Here is a 24918-nt window from a genome sequence, read left to right on the forward strand (position 1 = left end):
CAGTATTTCATTCCTTCTTGTTGCTTTGTAGTGTCTAGTATATGGACACAATTCAGTTTTATTTACCCACTGGTGAATATTTCAGTTTTCTTCAGTTTGAGAATTATTAATAAAGTTGCTGTGAACATTTATGCACATATTTTTGTATAGATATATACTTTCATGTATTCTTGGGTAAATCCCTGGGACTAGAATGGCTAGTTCATATGGTAGGTACATTTTTAACTTTTTAAGGAACTGGTAAACTGTTTTCCAAAGTAATTGTACATTTTTACATTTCTACCAGCAGTATATGAGAGTTCTGTTTTCTCCACATCCTCACTAACACCTGTATGGCCAGTCTTTTAGGTTTTAACCATTCAGACACATAGGTAAAGGAGTGAACATAGAAATAAAATAAATAAGATAGAAGAAAAACAACTGGTGAGATGCCCAGGTCTCTGAATCTCTTTGTCTATCTAAAGCTCCTCATTCTTAGATGTTTTAGGAAAAAACTTGATCTTTACCCTAGTTTGACCCTCATTCCCATGACTCTGCCCCATCCTTCAAATCTGGTAGTTCTCCCTACTTTGCTCAGATGCTGTCTGTTTTCCACACCAGACTGTTTTCACCCATGCTATTCTGCAAACCAGAATGCTCCTAACAATTCATTTGTTCTACACCCACACTGTTGTTCAGTGGTTGAGTGTTGCAATGAAGACTGGCCTGACTGTGTGTGTTGGTTAGCTTTGTTATCAGTTGATATCAGTCTGCTTCAATTGATCTTTAATACTGCTTGGTTAGCTTTTATTTTTTTAACCTATGAGAAATTGTCTATGTAAATAATATAGCTGTTTCTGCCTTTTCCTCCTGCTTTCTGCCCTTTCTCAGTATCTACTTTATTGATAAAACAATGCTATGTAAGCCCCTGAGATGAATTATCTAAATTATCCCAATAACTCATATAAAGTTGGTGCTAGTATTATCCTATTTTCCATATAAGACAAGAGAAGCTCAGAGAGCTGGAATTTGGATGCATGTTAGTCTGATCCACAAGTTTAAGCTCTTACTCACTTTAATGAAAAAATAGTTTAGATTCTTTAATGCACCTACTTCTTATGTCTGCTTAACCAGTAGATGTCAAGAAGCTTCCACATAACCCCAACACATTGCTAAGCTGGTTTCCCCAATGACCTGGAGACCCTGTTGCTGGGTGTTCCTCTCATTTGACTCTTTTTGGCATCCCAGGCTGCTGGTTCTCTCATCCTCTTTGGAACTCTTCCCAGGCTTTGAGGCTTGGCACACTCCTGGCTCTCCAGCAACTACTCAAGCTTCTCACTGATTTCCTGTCCTCATCCCTGCCCTTAAATATCAGCATTTTCTAATGTTCCATCTTGACTGTCCTTGCAAGGCCACACATTCTCCCTAGATGACCTTGTTTACTCTTACAGCTCCAACTGTCATCTATCTATGAATGATTTCTCTATTAATGTTTTAGTTGCTTTACCTTTTATTTGATGCTTCTGGTCTATATTCTCCACCACTTAAATGCTCTGTGGATATTTCAAAATCAGCTTGACTAAACTCAATCTTATCTTGCCTGCAATACCCACTTCACTACATACATAGCCTACCAGAATAACCATCCAACTAGTCTGGAATTTAGTTACCAAATTCTGTTGACTTATCTAAGATATCGCTAATAATTATTTCTCTGGATAGACCCATATCCCAGCTCAGTTTCTTATTATTTGTTGATTGAACTATTGTAATAATTTCCTAAAAGTTTCTTTGCCTTCAGTATCTCCATTGTTACTCTTACCCACAAAACGACCCATTTATGATATTTTCCAGCTTGAATTCTTCTCACTGTATAGTTAATAGATACAGATTTATTGGACTAGCATTCCATGATCTCATATTGCCCAAAGTTTGCTTAATTATTATTTAAAGTAATAGATTCTTGGTAAGTATAACATTTCATATGAATTTTTTAAAATTGTTTGACATAGTGGATTACAGTGATAGATATTTAATGTTAATCTATTCTTGTGTTCCTAATGTATGACTATTATTCTTTGATAAACTCATGGACTTAGTTTTCTACCAATTTATTTAAAATTATATATGTGTATTTTAAGTAAATTTGTGCATTGTTTTAATTTTTATGATTTAAAAAACCAGACTTAAATAATAAGGTGAATGCAATTTGATAAAAGTGCATGTTCAAGACTTGTTTCCAGACTGTGTGACAGGGCAGTGAGGTGAGCTGTTTGACCTTTAGTCCTTCATCCTTAGCTAAGGATATGGCCAATAAGTACAGTATTGTCTTCAAACAAGAGCAAGCCCATGATGATGCCATTTGGTCAGTGGCCTTGAAGACAGACAAGAAAGAAAACTCTGAAACAGTGGTCAAAGGCTCTCTGGACAACCCGGTGAAGTTCTACAAATGATGTGATGAGAAGCTGGACTTGCAGTGGAGGCTGGAGGGACATCAGTCACGACCTGCCCATTGCTGCATCTTGACTTTTTTTGATGCTCATATTCATCTCTGGAACTTGGAAAATGGTAAACAAATCAAGTCTATAGTTGCAGGACCTGTGGATAACTGGACTTTGGCCTTTTCTCCTGATTCCCAGTATCTGGCTGCAAGGGAACATTTTTGGTGTGGAAAGTAGGAAAAAGGAATATTCTTTGGACATGAGAGGAAAATTCATTCTTAGTATTGCATATAGTCCTGATGGGAAGTATCTGGCTAGTGGAGCTATAGATGGAATCATCAGTATTTTTGATATTGCAACTGGAAAACTGCTACATATGCTGGAAGGCCATACTATGCCCATTTGCTCCTTGACCTTCTCCTCAGATTCTCAGCTCCTTGTGACCACCTCAGATGATGGCTACATCAAAATCTGTGATGTACAACACGCTAACTTAGCTGGCATGCTGAGTGGCCATGCATCCTGGGTGCTGAACATGTTTTGTTCTGACACCAGTCACTTTGTTTCTAGTTCATCTGACAAAAGTGTGAAAGTCTAGGATGTGGAGATAGGACTTGTTTTCACACTTTCTTCAATCACCAGGATCAGATCTGGGGAGTAAAATACAATGGAAATGGCTAAAAAATTATGTCTGTCGGAGATGATCAGGAAATTCACATCTATGACTGTCCAATTTAAACATCAAAGTCTTCCATGCTAATGCTGCAGAGAGAATGTACAGATTACACATAACTGTACATTGTTACAATTCCTTATCTTTGTAGATTATTTCAGAGAACTACAGCATTTATTATAGCAGAAATGTAAATTTTGTAGATACAGTATAAACCTTTTCATTGTTTTATTGGAAATACTGTTTATAATGTGTTCTTAGTATGAATACTATATTCTTTTTTTCACATGCATTGTCTTATTTTCATTTTCATTTTATTTTTTTAATTGCTGTTCGAGTACAGTTTTCTGCCTTCTATTCCCATCCCAGCCCACCCCTCCAGGTGCCAGATTCTTGAACATGTTCCTTTTCTGTGTGCCATTTTACTGGCACACAGTGGGTGGGCTCAGCATTGCATGAAAGCAAGTGTCTGTCTCCCATGGAGACCCAGATATGTACTGAACTGTCCAGCTTAGAAATACAGACTCACCCTGAGATTCCAGAGCATTGAAGCTGTGATGAGGAAGATGATATCTTTCAGAGTAGGATCCTCAAGGAAATGTTGGGCTGGCTGGGGACATCCTGCAGTCCTTCCTATCTGGGCATCCTTCTATTTGATAAACTAATAATAGTCCCTGTTTTACCCTACTAATTTCAGAGAAGTCTCTAGCTCACTGGTGGACATGACTGCCTTAACAATGTATAGGCTCCTGCTTGCACCTACTCTTGACCACTGTCCCTCCCATTGTCCCCATGCACCTGTGTCTGAGACTGGTCTACATGTGAACAGAAAGTCTAAGTAGCTGACACTTGAGCTTGCTCTTTTTATTGGTTGTATAAGTCAGACATGCCTATAAGTCAGACCCTGTGCTCCTGATTCTCTCTCCTGCCTCCTTGTCTTGCTTACCCCCCTGTGACCACAGAGGCCTTGCCAGGTCCTCAAGCTAGAATGGTCCTCCCTCAGACTGTGTTCAAGGAACTGCTCAGGAGTGAGGCTCCCTGCCACCCTTTCTCATTACTCTTGTTCTTCATAGCAGTTGTCACTGCCTGCTGTTTGCATCTATCCCCCAAATGAAGCTCCATGAGTGGGCACTTTGTTCCACTATATCAACAAGCTGGCACTTAACACTGTTTATTTGAGGCCCAGAAAATAAAACACCAAAGCCCTTTGTCCCTTTCTGAAAAAACCATACAGGTTCAAGATAGAGATGGGCAAGATGTGAGGCCCAGGGGAATGGCTGATGGCTATATGGAGGTTTCCTGTTTCTCCTGGTGGGGGCCTGCTGGCTACCTGGGCTTCTGCCCTGCATCTCCAGCCCAGAAACAGGGCTTCCCCTGAAGGATGTCACATTCTCCCACCTAATTCCTATTAGTTCCTGGGACCCCAACTATACACACTTGATCAGCTCTCCACAGCCCATGGACTTTTCCTTAAACAACCACCCTGTAAATCACACAACCTATTTCAAATACCAAATAACTAAATAAAAGATTTCCCCCACACTATACACTTCTGGTTGTAAGAAATATCAATCCATTGAGCTCAGGCTCAGTAAAAAGTAAAAACAAAAAAGAATCCATAGCTATAGATCTATGTTAGCCTTTCCTGTGGTTTTAATAACCTTTGTTCAAACACCAGTAATGAAAGCATAAACCCTTCCTAGTGCAGAGGGACCCTTCTCTTTTGTTTCAAAATCCAGTTTCTTTCTGGTGAGATTTTTCTTTACCAACTCTAAAGATAGCTGTCTTTTTTTTTTCTTTTAAATATTTCTGACTTAGAAAACTAGGAGGTAGCACAGCTGCTGGCAGCTGGAACCCACAGAACCATTTCTTCACTCTTTCAGTCTTTCATTTGTGCACTTAAAATGGTAACAACAACACAAACCAATATGGAGAGCCTGCTGTGTCCCATGTACTTAGCACAGGGTACACTACTGGTGCTCACTATAATCCTGGGCAGGAAATAAATTAAGTCATATTTCTACCTTTGGGGTGCTCATAGTTCTGTGGGTTTGCTCATCAACAACTGAGTGGCCATGGACACTTCATCTGTGCCTCAGTTTCCCCTTCTGTGAAGTGAATAACCATACTGGCCACAGAGTTGTTCTGAGTATTTAACTAAATAGAGCATGTAAAGCTCTTAGGAAGTATCTCATGCATAGTAAGTACAATGCTCAATATATCTTATCAATGATGATGATAGTAATTGTGATGATGACAGTGATGACAAATGTATGCCTTTCTGTGGAAACTTTGAGAAAGGAACCACTGAGTTGATGTTGAATTAGGTCTGAAAGAATTCATTAGCAAATAAGTAATGTTGGTAGTGGCAGCATTGGACTGGGTGGTCAGGGGAAGGCTGCTTTGAGAAGGGGATGTTTGAGCTGATACCTGAATGGCAAGAAGAAAGGACTCTTCTTCTTGGGGAAGAAAGGACCTTTCTTCTTGGAGAAGATCTTGGGGAAGAGCCCCCAAGTAGAAGAGACAGGAGGTGCAGTGGCCTCGAGAAGGACTAAAGTCTGGTTTGCTTGAGAAACAGCAGGGAAGCCAGTGTGGCTGCAGCAGCCTGAGCAGGAGGAAAGGTGGCAGGAGAGGAAGTCAGATCATACAAAGTCCTGTAAGTCATGGCAAGGAGTTTGGATCTTATTTGCAAGTGTTTCAGGGTCTTAAGAAGGTGTGTGACATGATCTGATTTTAAAAGGCTCGCACTATGGAGTATAGTATGGAAGTAAGAAATTAAAAATAGGACTACCAAATGATTCAGCAATTCCACTTCTGAGTATTAATCCAAAGAAAATGAAATCACTATCCTGAAAGGATATCTGCACCCCATGTTCATTGCAGCATTATTTCCAAGACATGGAAATCACCTACGTGTTCACTGATGGGTGAATAGATAAAGAAAATGTGATATATACATAGTGGAATGTTATTTGTCCATGAAAAAGAAATCCTATCATTTTTGACATGGATGGACCTTGAGAATATTATGGTGGGTGAAATACTATGATCTAATTTATATGTAAAATCTTTAACCCACACACACACACACACACATACACACACACACACACACACACAAAAGCACACACAAAGCCATAGAAACAGAGAGTAGTGGTTGCCAGAAGTGAGGAGTGGGAGTGTGGGTAAAATGGGTGAAGGGAGTCAAAAGGCATAAACTTCCACATATGAGATAAATAAGTCTCAGGGATGTAATGCACAGCATAATAATGCTGTATTACATATTTGAAAGTTGCTAAGAGAATAGAGCCTAAACTTTCTCTTTGCAAGAAAAAATACTTGGAACTATGTATGTTGACAGATGTTAGCTAAACTTGTGGTAATCATTTCTCAATGTATACATGTATCAAATCATTATGTCATACATATTAAGCTAATACAGTGTTATATGTCAATTGTATGTCAGTATAAATAACTAAGGTCACTCTGACTACTGCGTGAACAATGAACTGCAGAAAAAAGACTTGAAATGTGAATAGAATATTCCTGATGGAGGATAGAGAGGCTATTTCAGGGGGACGATGGGGCACAGTCAAAAGCCTTAATCTGAGAATGAATGTTGTTTTGGGAAACAGAAAAAATTCAGGGAAGTAGGAACCTAGTATTCTTGGAAGAAAATGGGTTTGCACATGTAACTTGGCCCCAAATTTTGAAGGAATGGACATTCCAGAGTGTTTGGACTTTAGCATGGAGGAAATATTTTAGACAGTTATTTAAGTGAGGAATTGATAGGAAATATCAGTTGGTCAGTGTCTGATCAGCAAAATACAAAGGAAAAGCTGAGAAACCAGCTGAGTGAGGGGTGGTATAGCAGCTTGCAGGTTTTCAACATCAGGAAGAAAGTACCACTCTTTGTTACCCATGGGCTGGGGGCACATGGGGAGGAAGTGGTATTACCAGAGCCCAGAAGCTGGGGCTGTCCAGTAGGAAGTAGGTCCATGGCGAGAGCTGTCCAGCTGAGCTCAAACCCCAGAAGAGAGGCAGACCTGCCAGAGTCACTGCCTAAGGCAGAGAGAAATACCCTCCCCGATTTCTCTCCCTTCTGTCCTAGATCCCCACCAGTGCTTCCCATTGGCCAGACCCGATCAGAAGTCAGGTGGCAAAGGCCTGAGAAGCACAGTGTGTGGGAGAAGGGCAAGGACTGTTTGTGAGTAAAAAGGACAGGGCCACCCACAGACCAGCTGTGGTATTGAGGGAGATTGCAGTGGCAGCTGTGTGAGGAAAGGCAGGCCATTGTAATTACCGCAGAATTCTAAAAAGTCCAGGATGAGAATGTAAACTTGGGCAAAGGCAGTAGAAATGGAAAGAAGGGGTCAGAGCAACGACAGCGTTTGGAAACTTGATGGCTTTTACAGACCCAGATGCCATTTTTGGTGTGTTCTGTGATAACACACTTCCCGTGAAAAAGATGCCATTTCCAGACTTAACAAGTAAGCCTGGAGAATTTGTGCTAGTGATTGGAACAGGCATTAGTGCTATGGTTACTCCTCAGGTTCCAGCCTTGAAATCCTGGAGGGAAGTAACTCATTCCTTACTGGATGCTGCCATTGATTGCGCACTTTGAAGTCATATGAACCATGACCATTTTCACAGATGTCTCCATGAAAATGAGAATTCTGTTCATGTTGTCCAGGACCTTTTTCAGAGGTCCTTTTTCAACACTTATATTAGCACTGTTGAAACCATAAGATTCAAGGACTGTATATACACAGAATGCCATGGCTTTGTATCAAAGATAGGACTCTGGAAAAGAGCTACTCCAGTCAGTTCTCCACCTGATGGAAAATGGAACCCTGGTATTGACTAAAAGTCTCAACATTCTCCTGGAACTCTATGCAGTAAATCAGGGAAAATAATTTGAATCCCTTGACTTTGCTGATGAAGAAAATGTCCTAGAGTGGGCACAAGAGAAGTGGAAGCTGAATGTGTTATGTATCATGAGGTCTATACCAACAGTAGTGGCATGTCCATTTATCCATATGGGTATCAGGATGTGCTCAGGAACATTAATTATGAGAGAGATTCAGAGACTTTATGAAAACAAGTCATTTCTTTTTCTGGGTTGTAGTTGGACTGGATGACATCACTTTCCAAGCCCTTTTCCAGGAGTCTGTCAAGTGTAAATCTGACTTACAACATTTCATGCTGGCTTAGAAGGGAGGTGCAGATGAGTTCAAGGAACTTTGAGAAAGCCTGCTGGATAAAGGGATTTACCTTGATCCTTATGGAGATGAATATGCTGATCTTCCAGAACATTTCAAGTGACTGACCTATGAGATATTCAGGAGGGGTGGATGGGACCACAGTGCATGAGAGTGCTACAGCAGTCACCAATATTAGACCAAACACTGTCTGCTGTGGACAATTATTAGGTTGTATTAGCTGGTTTTTAGTCCTTTTTTGTTCATTTGTTGTGTTTTTTTTGTTTGTTTGTTTGTTTGTTTGGTTGGTTCTTGGTCTTATGTGGTTTGTTCCAGTTTGAGGATACCCAAGTGACAATGTGACCAAGATGCAATTCCCCTGCCCACCTCCAGGCTAGACACACTGCTTGTGTCCATGCAACAGATCAGTGTGATATTCACTGGGAGAGTTGTCCTGCCTGAAGGACTTGTGGTGTAGAGCCATAGATTTGCCATGGCCATTGGTGTAGATTTATTCTTTAGACTCAGTTTTTCAATCAAGCTTAGTGGCTTTTTAAAAACAAAACTTGAAGCTCTAGTTCTCTAGATCATTTACACTGTACAGTATTTTACATACCTGAGTTATATTAAAACTTTGTTCATTTCAAAAATAAACATTCCTAAGTCTAGGTGACCACTTGAATGTAGGGATTGTAGGGTGGAGGAGGGAGGATGTCAGGGGCTTCTAGTTTGGGTAGCTGTACAGAACCCAGTCAAGGAGCAGGAGGAGAGAGAGAGAAAAACTCTTTTCAACATCCTTAGTTTGATGTTCTTGCAGGTCACCTACATGGAGACTTGTGTGCACCCATGGAGCATCTGTTTCATTCCCCGTTTAAGGATGATGTGTGATAATGGGTAGTGTTTATTGGTGTTTACTGTGTGCCAGGCATGGCTCTAACTTCTTTATGTGTAATATAACTAGTTTAATCTTACAATGACCTTATGAGGTAGGTAATATTGTTACCCCCATTTTGTGATGAGGAAACTAAGGCATAGAAAGATAATTCCTGCCTAAGCTCACCTACCTTTAAGCACTGTGATGTAAATCCAGGTAGCTTTGCTCATCTGACTCATCCTCCTAGTGCTATTGTCAGGATTAACTGAGGTGATATAACACAGGTCTGACATAAAGCAATTGTATTTTGCTTTAATGTTATTGTCAGAATTATGTTAGCTTTTGTGAGAAACATTTGACCACATGACCTTTACTATAATATCAACCTATTCCTGAGAGTTCAAATAACAGAGTATTTAAAGTGTGATAGACTTGAATTCAAATATAGTTTCTTACCTTGACATATTGATGACCCAGAACAAATAAACTTCAACTCTCTGAGCCGTGGTTTATTCATTTATAAAATGGGTACAATAACACCTCACCTGCATTACACATAGTAGTTGGTCAGTAGCTTATAAATCTCTCCTGGTGAATCTCTTGATCCAATAAAACAAGAGGAACACAGGCTCTCATCCTGGCTCATTATGAACTTGTATTTTGGTGAGTCCTTTCCACTCTTGGCCTTGGTTCCTCCTCATCAAGGGAATTGGAAGAGACCTTCAGGACTCTGACTCCTAAAGCCCAATAACCCATGACTTCATGTCCCCTAATTCTCATGCTGTCAAATGGAGACATACAATCAACCTCCAGAGCAGGCTGAGTACTGGGGACCTAGTGAAGTACATGTGGTCGTTGGGGGCAGCAGTTTTTCTTTGAAGGGCATGGATTTAACCTCTTGAAGACATTCTGAGTCTACTCAACCCAAAGGAAGAAGGTTTGGGAGCAGACTTAGCCCTGGAATAATGTCTGTAAGAGTTTTGAGCATCTTAGAGATGGGCATTCTATTCATAAAACATATTATTACTCTATAGTTGGCTGAGGGTGAATGGGTTGAGTTCCTCTTACCTTCATTTCTTTGTTTATCAAAAAAAGTTACTGAGTATCTATTATGTGTCACGCATGGCAAAAGGCGCTAAAAACAGCAAACAGAAGTCCCCCTACAGCTCACATTCTACCTCAAATGGCAATGAACAACACACACAGAAAGCACTTGAACTCAATGATAAATTTTACATGGAAAATAAGAGACAGAGACAGGTCAAGTGAGCTTGAGAGAGTGGTCAGGTAGGACTCTGAGCAGATGACATCTGAGATGAGACCTGAAGTGTGGGAAGAGTCAGGCAGAAAGTTAGGAGAAGGGCATTCCAAGCAGGGGGAACAGTAAGTGCACAAGCCTCAAAGTGGAATGAGCTGGGAGCCAACCCTGTCAAGAGTTAGTAAGGAGCAGCCAGACCATGTAGTGTCTTGGAAGCGGATTCTGCATTTATTCCAGGTGCACAGATAGCAGTCTGGAAGTCTCTAAGCCTGGAAGGGAAGATGGGGTAGAGACTTCGCTTACACTTCATGAGTGCTTAGAAACCTTCCAAAGCAATTTTCTCTGCTGACTTAGGAGAATTAGTTAATATCGCACAACACTCAAAAATCTTGGAGAAACAGGAGCATATTATTATTACTTCCCCATTGAGGCTTCGTAATGGAGGTCTGAAGACCTGGGGTTCTTCCTCAAGGAGGCTGAATGAGAAATGGCCCACCAGCCCCTGCTAAACAGAACCTTTCTCTCTCCTGCCCTGCCGGGGCATCTGACTTCCGTTTTTGTAAGGCCAGAGAGGGACTTGGAAACAGGGCCAGTTCTGATACTGTAATTAATTTCAAAGAGTAATTTGCCTTCACTGCCTATAAAAATATTAAAAAATAACTTTTGTTTAGGTAATATCTTTCTCTAGAGAGCTCACTCCACTTGTCAGTGAGGAGTTTGATCTCACCCTGATATGAAATAGGGAGGAAACTCACTCCCTTTTCATTTTTATTTTTCCAATATGTAAGAAATTACACCAAAGGTTTTCCAGCATGCTTGGGGAAGCCATCTTCACTCTGTCCTAGACCCTTGCCCTTGCCTCCATTTTCTCCCTTCTGAAGATTTAGATTTTTGCTGATGATTTTCATCCTGTTAATCTTGCTCCTTTTCCCTAGCAACAGCCAAGGTCAACTGTGCTCCTGCTCTAAACCAGGCACTCTCCATACATCACCTCATTAATTGAAAATTTACAGAGGTAGGGACCCTTGATACCATGAATGTCACAGATGAGGAAACTAAGGCTGCAGGAGTTCAGTAGCTTGTAGAGACTCTGGTGCTTAGAACAGATGGAGCTGGAACTTGGATCCAGGCAATTTGACACCAGGGCTGAGACATCACTTGCCTCCTTTGAGTTCAAACCCTAGGAATAACTGGGTGTCTTTGTATAGTCTTTGTACCACATTCAGAGCACCAAAGGCATACAATTCGTTCATTCATTCATTCATTCATTTTTGGGGGTGGCAATACCATTTCTTCTTTGTGTGTGTGAAACTATGGGGATGGGAGGTGGATGGGTGCAAAGTGGAGAAAAATGTCTTTTACAGATTGTCCTGCTAATCCTTGTGCAGCTGTTGCTGCATCACAGTGCTAGACAACTGTGTCTGCTGACTTAATGGCTCTGAAGGATGACAAAACATGAAAAATTGACTGTCACTGTAGAAGTTGGAACAGATCGAAACTGAGTGCTTGAGTCATCTGTTAAAGATGCCACTCTGGGCCCCTGTCAGGCAATGCCCAGGCAGAACCAAGAACATTTGCAAACAATAACATGACTTTAATTTGGATGCCTGAGGTCCTGTGTCCTGTGTGAGGAAACTGCAGGACAGACAGTGATACTTGGCAAACACCCCACTTCTGGTGGCCACTTGTCATGGAAGTTGCTGCTGATTACAGAAATGGCCTCCAGTTAGCGATTAGTAAATAATGAAGTTCCCAACAGAGCTCCTGTACTGCCTGCAATGCCCTGTCGACTCATCCTCTGTGACCTTGTCAGCCTTGGCATACCACACAGCTAACCATCTCCATATGTGTTCCCAATGTGTGTTACACCAGAACCTGCAGCTTCCTAACAGATGACCACCCTAGGCTTCACACCAAGCCTTGTTGGGAATTCATTCTCACCTCCAGTGTAATAGAAAATATTCAGAGCATGGGGTTTATAATCAGAGGAATTTTCAGTAGAAGGTTCTTACCAATTCAAATGTGCACAGGACTAACCCATGTAAACTGCAACCAGTGAGGACATCAGCAGAAGCCAGTATACTCAGACAGTATGCAGTGTTTGGGTTCCTTAAGCATTACGATGTAAGGGTTAAGATGTGTGTCTTGTTTTGCAAGCCTTTTGAAAGATAAAGGTGTGTTTATGGATAGGATGCAGGGAGAGCTGGAGGGTAAATATACAGACATTGATGATGGAGCAGACCAGCTGGCTTTGAGTTCTAACTTCACTAATTACCAGCTGTGTGACCTTGGCCACATTACATAACCCCTCTATGCTTTAATTCATTAGCTTGATGATGGAGATCAATAATAGCATCTAACTGTTGGGTTGTCATGAAGATGAGATCATTAGCAACACAAGTGTGTGGTGTTGTTGCTCAAGGAATTTTAGCCAAAAAAGAAAATCAGTGGGAAGGAATCCAGAATTTCAATTCTCAAGCTGGGAAGATGGATGGTGATGTACAGGCAATCCGTTGAGGTCCTGTAGCCTGGGAGAATGGGAACTGTCTTACAGAAGTCTCATGACTGTCCTGGTAGGTCATACTGATAAGAAAGAAAACCTATGTAATATAATATTGGAAGAGCTAGATATGTTAGGATAAATAATGTGTATATAAAAAGTGTTTAGTTTATACAGATATGGTATAATAAATATACATGCTCATTGAGGTTACTTAAGGTAGGGTCCCCAGATAGCCCCAGGGTGGGGCTAGTCAAAGGAAAGTTCAGTAAACTGTTGCAAATAGCTATAAGGTCTGATTTAAGAACAAAAGTGATACCCATATTAAACAGCAAAGTTGAGAATGAAGGAAACCTGGATGATGTAACAACGAGAATCTAGGTTGGAACTAGTAACAACAATACTTTCAGACACCGTCTGAGCTTTTAATGCGAAACAATCCTCATAATGACCTAAGGACAGGGGTATGCGAGAGGTCATCTTGTCCCCATATCAATGAGAAAACCCAGGCACAATAGGCAATAAGTGATAGAGCAAGGATTGAAAATAAGCCTGGGTACTGAATCAGCCATCACAGTCCTTGCTTTGTAGAAACTAAAATTAGAGCTGCAGGTATAACTCATACTTGGTTGTTTCTGATTAGTCCTCCATCTGGAGTGAAACATGTATAGTTCCCATTTCTTTTTTTCAAAACATGTAAATAACTCTTTAATTGTGTCTGACCTATCATGCATAAACTCCACTATTTCTTTCTTTTCTTTTATTTTTGTTATTCTATTACAGTGTTCCCAATTTTTCCCTCTTTGCCCTCCTTATATACTCCTACATTCGTACCAGCACTATTTACAATAGCCAAGTGCTGGAAATGGCATAAGTGATCATCATTAAATGAGTAGATTAAAAAACTGTTATACATTTACACAGTGGAATACTGTGCAGCAGGAAGAAAGAAGGAGCTCCTACCATTTGTGACAGCATGGATAGAACTGGAGACTATTATGCTAAGTGAAGTAAACGAGTAGGTGAAAGACAAACACCATATAATTTCACCTGTAAGAGGTCTCTAATGAACAAAAGAAAATAACGAGCAAAATACAACCAGAGACATGGAAACGTTGGACAGACTGACAGCTTCCAGGAGGAGTGGGAAGGGGTATAATGGTGCAAAGAAGGGAAAGGGACTAGTCAAAGAACATGTATGGATGACCCATGAACATGGACAACAGTGTGGGGATTGACTATGGGAGCTGGGGTGGGACTGGGAGGACCATTTCCTGGTGGAGGCCATATGATTCTAAATTAAAAAGAATATTTTTGTGGTGGTTTTAATGAAGTCTTAAGCTGAAAAATCCCTCCAGGTATAATTATTGGTGAAATCTTGGCAGGGTGAACTCTATCCTCCTACTGCAGTGACAATTCTGTGGCCCTGGTCACATCCCTGAGCAGCCTGCTTCACAGATCCACCAAGATGTCTCAGGCACATCTGGCTAATGTGGCCACAGCTGGAGCCATACTTTTTCTGAGTCTTCTTTTCCAGTTGGTGGCACCAGCATCCTTCTGGTTACCAGGGTATGAGCCTGGGATCCTCAGTTCTTCCCTTTCTTTCTATCCCTGCCCTCACATTTAACTGGCCATCAAGTCCTCAGCTGTTATGTCTTCAACAGTCCTCAGATGAGAAGGTCCTGGTCTATCCCTACTGCCACGACCCCAGTGCAGGCCCTCACAGACCATTTTGTGACCATTTCAACAGCCATTTTCCAACTACTGATTCTGCTTGGATTTTGTCATCTTGTTTGTTCCATCTCTTTTTCTTTTTCCCTCTATAAATTGTTTTGATTTCTGTTACCTTTTGTGAAAACTTGGAAGACCCTCCCCTTGACAGTTACCTTAACCACCTTAAAGATTTTTAAAAGAAATTCTTAAATCTACATGAAGCTATCAAAATCAATTATAGAACTGCAATTTGGGGGTCCTCTTGTTTTGGAGAAGATGAAAATTTTCATTTGGGAATCTTCTCTGTTTCAGACTTTGTGAATTAAACTCCATCATGTTTTTAATTATATTTAAAAAAACTTATGGAGACAATCAACCTTGTGTCCATACTAAAACAATATTTTAGAGTGATTATCTCCCTTCTGTTGAACTGGCTTCAATAGCCAAAACACATCCTTCCTAGCAACTGTTTCCTCATTCTTTTTTTTTGCTGGCATGGGTTTTAAGTATTTTATTCAGAATGAATCTTTGCATGTTTGAGAAAATCTTTCTGGTGGCTTCTACCCAAATGACACCATGGCTGGATACAGAGAATCGTTTCATCACAACTGCTCAGTACTTTATAAATGATGTTCCAGTGTTTTCTGACATTCAGTGTTGTAGAGTGCCAGTCTGAAGCCAACCTGCTATGTCTCCCAGGTGTTCATAGGAGTTAAAAAGAAAGTTTGCTCCAATATTTCTATATGTGCATTTTATTTGCCTAAAGTCCAGTCTCCATTTTAAACTCTATCTTTAGATTCAGATTTTTTTCTATTATTTAATAGAGAGTTCTCACCTTTTGAGATGTCTACTATTTTTTCTGTGTTTTCTTGCATGATTTTATCATCTCCTCTGAGCTTAGTGGGAGAGGGGAGCAAGTTTTCTCAAGTTTATATTCCACTTTGCTGATTCTATCATCCACGTGGCCTTATCTCCTATATGCTGCCACAAGGTGGCCTCTAATTTGGTTACTATGTTTTTCATCTTTAGATTATCCTTCCTAACCCCAAATTTATTCCTCATAGTGGCCACCTGTTTCCATTCCATAGATTAAAAAGACTCTTCAATCTTGTTGAGATCACGAATCAGATATTTTAGCAATGTGTTTCTCCTTCCCTTCCTCCCTCTCAAGTTTCTCCTCTTCCTCCTCCCTCTTATCCTCCTCCTTCTTCTCTTCCTCATCCTCCTCCACCGCCTGCTCCTTCTGTTGTAAATTATTTTCCCGTGACTGTAGAGAAGTTACCTTCCTTGAACTACAGGCTATTTGTGTATGCCTCATGCTGCCTCTCATATTTGCCCAGATTTTATAAGAGGGACCTTTAGGTCCACAATTAAGAAAAGAAAAAGAAAAAGAAAAAGAAAAAGAAAAAGAAAAAGAAAAAGAATAGGAGAGGGAGAGTGAAGGAGAGGCTACCTGTCAATGGCCAAGTTTAGGGCTCCAGAAGCCTTTGTGTGTGTGTGTGTGTGTTGTGGCGGACAGGAGGTAATGGAAGAATCAGACTCTCTGGGAGCCCCTGTAAGGGGCTTTGTCACAGACTCTAGAAAGAAAACTCAGGGTGTCTCTATGGCATACCTAGGATCCAGACATACAATGCATATAACATGGGTAGAAGGTTCCCACCAATGTAAAAGATCTCACTAAACAGCCATCTGAAAATAGGAGGTTTTACTGGATCAATCACCAGTTGAGAGGTGGTTTATCTACATTCTGAGTTTGGATTTTCAAACTAATCCTTCCATCCCTACCTCAATTAGGGAAGCTGCATTCTTGGCTTAGTCTTCCCTTGAATTATACTTGAAAATACATTCAGTTACACTGTTCTGGGCATTGGAGCTGCCATGGTGAGAAAAACAGATATTGTCTTAGCTCTCCTTGGGTTTATACTAGATCATCATAGTAATACATGCAGGCAAATGGTAATCACAAAGAGAGTGAGTGACTGAGAATGGGAGGGTGGTCAGGGAATGCTTCCTGGAGGAAGGTGCATTTGAATTGTGATCCGAAGGATGAATAAGGGCAAAAGTGGGTGCGATGAGAACAGCATGCAGGCAGGAGGAGTGCATGTGCAAAGCTCTGCAGTGAGAGGAAGCCTGAGCTATTAGAGAATCTGAATAAAAACCTCTAGTGGGAAGGACACTGAAATAGAGAACAGGTTGACAGTGACCAGAGGGGAGAGGGGAAGGAATGCCAGGGGGAAAGGGGAAAGATTTATAGGAGCTAATATAAAGGACACATGGACAAAAACTAAGGGGGGTGGAAATGGGAGGGAGGTGGATAGCACGGGGGTGGTGGGCTGGGGTGGGAGTAAAAAACAGAAAACTGTACTTGAACAACTATTAAATAAATTAATTTAAAAAACTGCAGTGGTTGGAGTGTGGGTGGAAGAGGGTGGGGTATGAAGATGGGGACAAGTTCTGAGGTCAGAGGGTTGGCTGGGTCATAGTTAAGGGCCCAGGCTTCATTTTAAGAGCAAGGGTAGGCCTGAAAGTGTTTCTTTGATGGGTGAACCCAGAAGGGGTGATGGCACAATCAGATTCGCCTTTTGGAAAAGTAACTCTAGCAGAAGAGACTCTCCAGGCTTGGGGAGATGTGGTGAGCAGGGTAGGAGAAGGAGGGGTTTAAGGAAAATGGGCCAGGTGACCACACTGCTGCTCCCTCTTGCCAGGAGTGGTGTTTTCATTTTTGTTTTCCTGTGTGAAACCTAGCTAATGATGTGGGGTGGTTTATCCAAGGGTGGGGGAACAGAATGGAGGAAATTAGTTACTTACTTGGGCTGGCTGATCTGCCACTTCTTCGCAGGATGTGGGAGGATGTCCTCCCTGGGTGGAATCTATGGGGTTGAGTCTACTTGGTTGGTCATATCCCAAGAGAGCCTGTCCTGCAGGTCATTCCAGGGCTTCCTGAGGCCTCTAGGATGGGAACAGAAGCCCAGCTTCTCAATCCACTCATGCCTGGAGCCCACACCCCTCTGATTTAGGAAACACAGGGTAGGTGGTAGGTTCCAGCAGGTTCTCCCCATCACCTCTCCAACACACCACCTCACCAAGAAGGGGGAGTCCTATATCAGACCTCAGAGACCTCCTTTGCTCTGATCCTGTCCATGCTGTCCTGGGCAGAAATTCCTCAAAGTTCCTTACATGTCAGTTGTACCCATGTGTACCCTCTATTAGTTACTGGTGAGTGGAGGTGCTAGAAAGCTGAGCTCACAGTAACGAGAATTAGGAACATAAAAAAGATTTCACTCGAAACATATCTCTAAATAGCCTTTGCTAAAAGGCTTACACTGCTTAGAACAAGAAGCAAGAGTGCCAGCTCTGTTCTTTCATTGGGTATTTTCTTAAACATTTGCCACCTTTTTTTGGAGGAAAATGCTGTGTCTTGTTTAGATCTATTGTTCTTTCTGTAAGCTTGGTTATAAGTTGCATTTTTTTTCATCCATGTCTGTTAAGGTGACTAAGGGTTAATTTATCATGGCCTGGTTGTCCTGTGGGAGAGTGCTGCCTTGAAGATACAACTAATTATACAACTCTGGGAGATCTCTGAGCTCATTTCAAGGTAGATCAGAGGTGATTTTTGAAAATGTATTCATCGCTGGTGGCCTTTGCAGAAGCGAAGGATGGTGCTTCCTCAAGACTAATAGATTGTTTTGTGTGCTGTGAGAAAAAGAGCTCTTGGAATCTGTTCTGTTGTAGGTTTTGTTGCTGTTGTTGTTGTTGTTTAATTCTGTAGCCAAGGCTTATTATCACTAGAAAATTCAATAAATTAGTGGATGCTATAAATCAATAACATAATTAGTAGGTCATTTCTGGGTGAAAAGAGTTATTTGAATTGAAGTGAATGTGACTGACTCTAGGGGTTGGCAGGTGACAGAGTGAAGCCAGATGTGTTGGGGAGGCAATAGGCAGGGGTGGGGCTGAAGAGTATTGGGAAGCAAGGTCCCCTCCCAAGGGGCTTTTTTCATATTTCCAGCTGACTGTTGCCAGGTGGGAACAGGGGCTCACTGTGGTCCATTTCCCAGTTTTTTTTTTTCAAAAGAAGATTAACACCTGGATTTTTACTTGGAATTCATTGGCAGATAAATCCAAAATATTTTCTCAGGTAACACAAGACATAAATGATACAGCATTCCAGTTTGCAACCTTACATCTAGATGGTGTAAAGTATTTTATCTCAAAATGAAGAAATGAAGAAAGTATTTTATCTCAGTGATTTACACTCACTTGGGACCTCACAAAAAAGGAGATTAAATACTGGGTCCCACAACTCTGGGATTTTTTTTTCTTTTCTTATTGGGAGGAGACTGCATTTTCAGACTCTGCTCCTAAAGGACTCTGTGATCAAAGTGAGGAAATATAATCCATCTTCAAGCCATTCCCCAGCAGGGAATGATGAACAGAGAAATCAGTGAGTGAGCCACCTGGGCTGACAGTCAGCTCCAGCCTATCTCTTTCTCATCATGGAGTCCTGTGGAAGCTGCCAGGTAAGGTTGTGCAGGTTGTGTCCTGTTCGACTGTGGAGGGTCTCATTCACAGTGTACACTATGTGATGGAACCCCCTGGGGTTGTGAAATATTATCACACAATCCCCATCAGGGGTCAGATGTCACATAGTCCAGAGTAGACAGGGATAATACGTTTCAATCTGTGCTTAGTGTATCTGAAGACACTCAAAAATTTCTAAATGACAGCATGGGAAATTTACCATATAGTTCTTTTTATGAAATCCTCCTTAAAATATTACCCATTATTACCTAATTCTTTTTTAAATTTTACTTTTTAATTACAGTTGACATTCAATATTATATTCTATTAGTTTCAGGCATACAGCATAGTGTTAAATCATGTACTTTTCAAAGCGTTACCCCTGATATTTCCAGTACCCACCTGACACCACACATAGTTATTACAATACTATCAACTATATTCTCTATGCTGTACTTTACATTCCCATGACTATTTTGTAACTACCAATTTGTACTTAATTTCTTCACCTGTTTCACCCAATACCTCAACCCGCCTCCTCTTTGGTAACCATCTGCCTGTTTTCTGTATGTGTGAGTCTGTTTCTATTTTGTTTATTCATTTATTTTGTTCTTTAAATTCCACATATAAATGAAATCATATGACATTTTTTTTCTCTGACTGACTTATTTTACTGAGCTAATACCCTGGCCTATAGGTCCACCCATGCTGTTATAAATGGTAAGATTTCATTCTTTTTTATGGCCCAGTAATATTCCATTGTGTATACCAAGTTCTGTCCAGAAAAAGTCCAGCCATTGTTAATATAATGAGAATGGTTTGTGCAACATGGATGTAATATCATAGACAAGGAGGGTGGACTGGAATGCACATGCATGAACAATGACAACTTCATTGTACTAGTCAGTGGGGGCAGTAGAAGCTGTCAAGTGAGCATGTGTTCTGTGTGGCTGTCATGTTCAAAATGACTGAGCAAATAGAGCAATGACTCTGCATCAATTTTTTTGTGAAGCTTGAGCATTCCTCCACATAAAATATTCAGATGATTCTGAAGACCCTAGCATGGGCAACTGGTGATGGGCAGCTTCATCATTACAATGTGCCCACTCATGCATCACATCTCCTGTATAGTTTTTTGGTGAAACATCAAATCACTCAGGTGATTCAGTCCCCCTATAGCCCAGATTTGGTGCCCTGTGACTTCTGGTTTTTCCCTAACCTAAAATGATCTTTGAAAGGGAAGAGATTTCAGACCATCAATGAGATTCAGGAAAATATGACAGGGCAGCTGATGGAAATCGGGAGAACTGTGTGAGGTCCCAAGGTACCTACTTTGAAGGGGACTGAGGTGTCATTGTCCTATGTACAGTGTTTCTTGTATCTTGTATCTTCTTCAATAAATGCCTCTGTTATTCATATTACATGCCTGGCTACCTTCTGGACAGACCTTGTACATACATGTATATTTCTAAGGAAAATGTGCTTCTCATTCTCTTTCTTAAAAAATAAAACTTTTTCTTAGAAATAAACAGTACATAGAAAATAAGATTGCAAGTACTGATTCAGGTTTGCAAATTCATGTTGCCATTATTGTCCAAGAGAAAAGAAAAGTTGCAACAACATCCACTAAAATGTTTACCTGGTTACAACTGACCTATTGTGTTTTGTACTTTTTTTCTAGGGGTTCTGCATTAAGAATGATTAGTTGAGGAATAAAAAACCATTGAATAAATATAATTCAATGTGAACTTTGCCAATAAGAGGTTTTTTAATAACATGCTGGTTAACATTAAAATGGTGATAATATTTACGTGAAAAAGTAGAATGCAAAATGAATTACATGTAGAATGATGCCACATTTACAGCTGTTTAGGTGTCTCTGTGTCTGTGCTCAGGAAAAGATAGTGGTCCTTTATGGTCAGTGAGCTTAGGGGTATTTTTATATTTTCTTTTCTAATAACTATAATTCATGTGGTAATTAAATTTGAAAAATTAATAAAATTTTATGTTGTAATATCAGCATGTTAATTTGAAGGGGATGACTTTAGGGAAGACAGTAGGTGTGTTCCCCTGCCCCAAAGCCACATGTCTGAGTCTGTCCTGAATTATTTCCTTGACCTCTGCAGAGTGGAGTCCCTAGTAGGCAGTTGGGTGGTGCCTCTGGAGCCCAGTGGTTAGATCTGTCAGAAACCAGAAGGGTGTTTCTGTCCACTGTCCTGTGAGGAGGAAGTGCCAGTCACTGACATACTTACTCTGTTTCTGCCTATGCTACTATCTCCTCAGCTGGGGTTAAGATGTAAGGTAGGGAGAGCAGGATTCCAGACAGTGGAGTAATTATCTTTTCCCAGGTTGATGTCTCCAGGAGGGGCATGCTCCTCTCAAGGAAAATGGCTGCTGTGATATTGGGGGAAGGACCAAACATAGGGATCCCAGTAGCCTCTTCTCTACATCTCTCCCCAGTGTCTCCCACTCAAGACTGCCTACTCCAGTCTGCACCACCCTCCCTTTGTCAGAGCCCAGGGTGAGTGGCTAAGATAGGAAATTTTGTACTTTGGTCCCTTAAAAAATATGGCTTTGTCTCTGGTAGGCTCTGTATCTCCCTGGTGAATAGAAAACTCTTTGCCTTTCACCTCTGGATGCTACGTAGGGGGCTGATCCTGGCTCTGGCACTCCAGGCTGGGGAGCCCAGTTTTGGGTGCAGGCTTCACTCCTCTCAGGGGAACCTCCAACAGCCCTGATATCCCTCCATAAACTCAGCCTGCCAGCTGTGGGAGTGGGGCCAGCCCTTTCTGCAACCCTTCCTCTCCTTGCAGTCTTGAGGTAGTTTCTGTCCATCCTTGGTTAAAAGTCTCCTCTGCAGATAGTCTTCAGTTGGTAATTCCGGTTCAATGTTCCCCATTTTAGTTTTATTTCCAGTTTGGTTCTGGGAGAAAGTACAATAAAGATCCACCAACTCCTCCAACATCTTGAAAACTCAGTTTTTAATAAAACACAACATTCTTGCCCAACCCTTTGCCACTTTCATTCTTATTTCTCAGAAACAACCAATTTTAACTCTTTTTAAGTATTCTAGTGGTTACCTCCATATCTCCAAACAACTTGTGAAAACTGCTATTTCTTAATTTATCAACCATGGACACTATTTTTTGACTGCCAGCTATGATGGGCAAGAATTTAATTCAATTGCATACTTCTTCTCTCTCCCACCTTCCTATATAATTATCTTATTATATGTGCTTACCTTTGCAATTTTAGGAAGAAATTTAGGCCAAACTTTTTCACTTGAGGCCCTCATAAATGTGAGGCCTATGACAGCCCTGTGAAGAGAGTGGGTGGCCAGGGAAGAATGACCGACCTGTGAGGAAGAACAAAGTGTTGAGGCACCCTTCATACCTCTTTTTCTTTGAAGCACCAGCACATTCTCTTGGCTCTGCCTTCAAAACACACCCAGAGTTTGATGGCACCTCCCACTGCCTCTGATGCTTCCCTTCTCATTGAATCCCATCTTCCCTTTCCAAATTATTGCAATTAGTTTCTGATGGGTCACCTTTCACCTCCTCTTGCTTCTCTGAGAAAGAAACTTTTCTTTTTCTTTTTTTTCATCAGCAGATGAAACAATTTTATCTCAGAGCTGTTTTCAAAACCACAAAAACACTATGTTCTTCACATAAAAACATCAGCACAGATACATATACTTTCTAGAATATGATTATATAAATCTTTTCCAAGAAAAATGCATCTCATTATATGGTTTCAGTGAAGTTGCTTGGTTAGAACTCACATCTGGACTATTTCCTAAAACATGGCATTCCACCACTGCATCTTTTTTAACAAATATTTTACTTATTTATTTTTAGAGAGAGGGGAAGGAAAGGAAAAAGAGTGGGAGAGAAACATCAGTGTGTGGTTGCCTCTCATGTGTCCCCTACTGGGGACCTGGCTTGCAACCCAGGCATGGGCCCTGACTGGGAATTGAACTGGCGACCCTTTGCTTCACAGGCCCATGCTCAATCCACTGAGCTACAGCATCCAGGGCCACCACTGCATGTTTTGTTCAGAGTATAGATTATTGTCATTGCACATGTTCCTGCATACTTACACACTTGATAACACATATATGGACTGGGGGATTATCACTTAATGCCTTTTCTGCAGGCTGACCAGCAGGTTGAGTAGTGCTGTGCCTTTCTTCAAGACCCAGGAATGAAGACATATCATCATCATTATCATAAATCATAAACTCCAAGTCTTTCCAACAAGTCCAATGGAAATATTCTTTGCAGTTAGGTCCTGTTCTTCAGAGAGTCTCTCTTAAAGCATGCAGACTGTGCTTAACCAGTTCATTCCAGTTTACTCTGTAAACTCAGACATGTCTCTTCAAGTAAGTATGGGCTGATTAAAAATGGACTCTAATATATAGAACTCTGCAATCAAAATAGCAGATGGACATGTTTGGGAAATATGAGAACCCACATCATCATATCCAGCAATAAGCAGCCCAATACCATATGGTCTTCAACCATATCTTTGTGTTGGTAACTGGCTCTTGCTTCTAATTAGAGATGCAAGATGAGACACAGGAAGAGGTCTGTCAAATAAAAATCTGGAATCCAAAAACTCCTGGCACATATTATATAATAGTCTAGCATCAGCATAAGTCCTGTTATTGAGATACCAATACTGTGACCAACAGGGAGAACTCTTCTGGTGAGTTGCAGACTCTGACTGTGCTCTTTTCAGTGCAGCCACACTGCACAGTTTTTTGATTTCAGAACAACTGTGGATGAACCTTATTTGACAGCTTCCATAAAGACAGAGACAGAGAGAGACAAAGAAAGATACACATATATCGTTTGGTTCTGTTTTTCAGGAGAACCCTGACTAATACAACCACTGTCTATGTAACGCTCTGTGCCTCAGTTTCCTCATCTGTAAAATTGGGGAATTGGTAATACCCTACTAAACGTTAGTGATTGTTGTTATTTTACTTTTGCAACACAAAGACAGCCAGGCATTACTTGCCGGGGTGGGGGTGCAGAATAAGCTATGCAAGCGTCTATGATAGGACACCTCAAAGTCAAGATCTCCAGCTTTGTATGGCCCTCAGCAGGCAGGGAAACCCTTCCAGTGCTTGTCCTCTCCCTCTCCTGCTCTTCTCAGCAGCTGGTGTGTTTCAAACCCACACTGCCACCTCCTCTTGCCTCCTAAATTAGCCCAGTCCCCTTGGATTAGATTTCTGTCTCAGAGAGAAAATGATGGCTTTCAGACATGAACTTGTTAATTAATTTTATTTCATCCACTCATGCTTTTGATCTTTTGTCTACTCCCTCCTTAGGGACATTCTCTACACATGAACTTTTCTCTCTTTTTTTGAATTCATAACCTCTCGCTTTCCAAAAGCACCTTCTTTAACCAAAATTCATGCCCTCCATTCTGCCTCTTCCTAGTACCCCTTGTCCTCCCTCCTCCCCTGCCAGATTGCCTCAAAAAATGGCCTGTCCTTGGCATTTCTCACTCTTACATACTTCCTGCCACTCCCTCTGGAGGAATTTAGAAAGGGAAGTGAGCCAAGCAGATTGCTGGAGAATATGTCACACATACCAACAAAGTGCGTGCTTGGAGAGACTATGGCCAAGATGGAGGTGTAGTAGACACACTTTGCCTCTTGGCACAACCAAAAGAAGGCCAGCAACAAATTTAAAAAATAACCAGAACTGACAGAAAATAGAACTGTATGGAAGTCTGACAACCAAGGAGT

General features: G+C 41.1%; 3 pseudogenes; 2 read left to right on the top strand and 1 right to left on the bottom strand.

Moving 5' to 3' along the window:
- Nucleotides 1–2285: 2285 nt before the first annotated feature.
- LOC118974839 (WD repeat-containing protein 61-like) lies at nt 2286–3205 on the top strand (annotated as a pseudogene).
- Nucleotides 3206–7495: 4290 nt separating this feature from the next.
- LOC118974836 (protein FAM118B-like) lies at nt 7496–8466 on the top strand (annotated as a pseudogene).
- Nucleotides 8467–23232: 14766 nt separating this feature from the next.
- On the bottom strand, nt 23233–23968 carry LOC118974837 (proteasome subunit alpha type-1-like; annotated as a pseudogene).
- Between the last annotated feature and the right edge of the window lie 950 nt (nt 23969–24918).

This window comes from Sturnira hondurensis, unplaced genomic scaffold (assembly GCF_014824575.4).
Source record: "Sturnira hondurensis isolate 20B ecotype Veracruz unplaced genomic scaffold, ASM1482457v3 Scaffold0019865, whole genome shotgun sequence".
Lineage (NCBI taxonomy): Eukaryota > Metazoa > Chordata > Mammalia > Chiroptera > Phyllostomidae > Sturnira > Sturnira hondurensis.